This window comes from Augochlora pura, unplaced genomic scaffold (assembly GCF_028453695.1).
Source record: "Augochlora pura isolate Apur16 unplaced genomic scaffold, APUR_v2.2.1 APUR_unplaced_2553, whole genome shotgun sequence".
Lineage (NCBI taxonomy): Eukaryota > Metazoa > Arthropoda > Insecta > Hymenoptera > Halictidae > Augochlora > Augochlora pura.
The window spans coordinates 1,091-2,969 of NW_027582717.1; the positions used below are offsets into that span (position 1 = coordinate 1,091).

The 1,879-nt window shown below is 41.6% G+C and overlaps 1 pseudogene; it reads left to right on the forward strand.

Moving 5' to 3' along the window:
* The window catches only part of LOC144477645 (uncharacterized), a 2,862-nt pseudogene extending 1,068 nt beyond the window's left edge, over window positions 1-1,794 (forward strand).
* Window positions 1,795-1,879: the final 85 nt, after the last annotated feature.

The following is a 1,879-nucleotide window of genomic DNA, read 5'->3' on the forward strand; positions in this document are numbered from 1 at the left end:
GCTGTTAACCGCCTAGTATCCCTGGCGGAGAACAAGCTAGAAATCAGAAATATTAGAAGAATCCAGGGAAACGGCATCCTAGTCGAATCAGCCCAGGCCTCAAACCTGACTAATCTCCAGAGCAATGACAAGCTCAGAGCTGTCGGATTCATTGTCAACGCCCCGCCTAAACGTAGCTCCAGAATTATTCTGTATGATGTCCCGAAATTAGAATCGGATGACTCTACTCTTAAGGCAATTATCAGCCAAAACGTTGACTCCGCCGATGTTGAAAAAGTTTCTCAGCAAGCTTGCGTTCAAGTCCGGCGACAAGTCTAAGGACAAATGTAACTGGATACTTGAAGTATCCAGGCAGGTTAGGGACCTTCTCATTAACATTAGATTGCCTAAGCAAATCATGTTGACTGCTTTTCAATTTCAATTAAGGAAATAATTATTTAAATGATGACACAGCTTCTTATAATTTTGTGACTTTTTCTACAACATATAAATGCGTTAATTAATCATTGTTCTTGCCCTCCCCTCCTTCATTTCCGGAATATATGTATATGTGTGTTATACCTATATTGCCGAAAAGCAGTCATTTTGACTGCTTCGAAAAGGCCAGTTCGGCTCTGGATTGGAATAACATGATAACATACAAGTTCGTGATAAATTGTCGATTTCGACATATACTTGATAAGTTGCAGTTGTTCAATAACTAAAGTTATTGTTATTCTTACTTGTTATTCGAATCTTTATGTCAAGCCTGGCCACGCGCTTTGTTCCCTTTGAACGCGCTATAACGTAATTCAAATGGGAAGGGGAATCACTGACAAATGATCTCATACAGTGATCGATACGGCTGCGCACGTGTCGACTTCGGTCAGGTCTGCTTTGTACACTACCAGTCGTTCAAACACGTTGTTCAGTTCATTTCTTTCTCGCCCTAAGTTTATAAAAGAAATGTCCAACAGAAGAGAACTATTAGAAAAGCTAAGAAAGATAGGTGAAGAGTGTTCGGATATAGAATCCAATGCAACGAGATGAGAACTATCATCTCTAGATGAATCGGATCATATTCAAAGTAAAACATCTGATGCTGAAGAGAGCGATGAAGAGGGGATCACCAACGATGAAAATGAAGATGTAATCAATGTGCCCAGGAAAAGGCGCAGGGTGCTAATTAGTTCAGATAAAGAAACTGAAAATACCTCTCAGGAGACCGAAACAGCTGCAGATGGTACTGTGTGGTCGAAATTTGACGACGGCGGTATTCCCGGAAGGCTACGTGTATTTTCAAGGGTGTAGCAGGGCCAACAGGCTACGCAAGAAGAAACGTTATGGCAAATAATCTTGTCAGTGCATTTTCGGTGATAATAAATGATTATATTATCAAGCATATAAAAAAGTGCACAGAAGAAGAAGCCCGCCGAATTCTGGATTACGATTGGACAACTACACTGCCGGAAATACGTGCATTTATTGGCATTTTATACATATGCTCGTGGAGCCTACGAGGCAAAAAATTTAAAACTACATTATTTATGGTCAGCCAAGTGGGGTCCCGAATTTTTCAGAAGAACTATGTCCCAAGATAAGTTCAAGCAAATTCTACGTTTCGACAAACGGACTGAAAGAAGTACACGCATCCGAACAAATAAATTTGCCTTGGTTTCGGAAATATGGGACAAGTTTATTGAAAACTTCAAACAAACAGTCAAGCTTCAAACAATCAAGACCAAACCCGTCACCCAAGGGCTGTCCGCAAGGTTCAGTTCTAGGCCCCTATTTGTGGAACCTGGTCTTCGATGATCTCCTGAATGTCGTACGCGACAGTGGCTACGAAGCGACGGCTTATGCCGACGACCTCGTCGTCACTGTTGCCGGGAATAGCAGG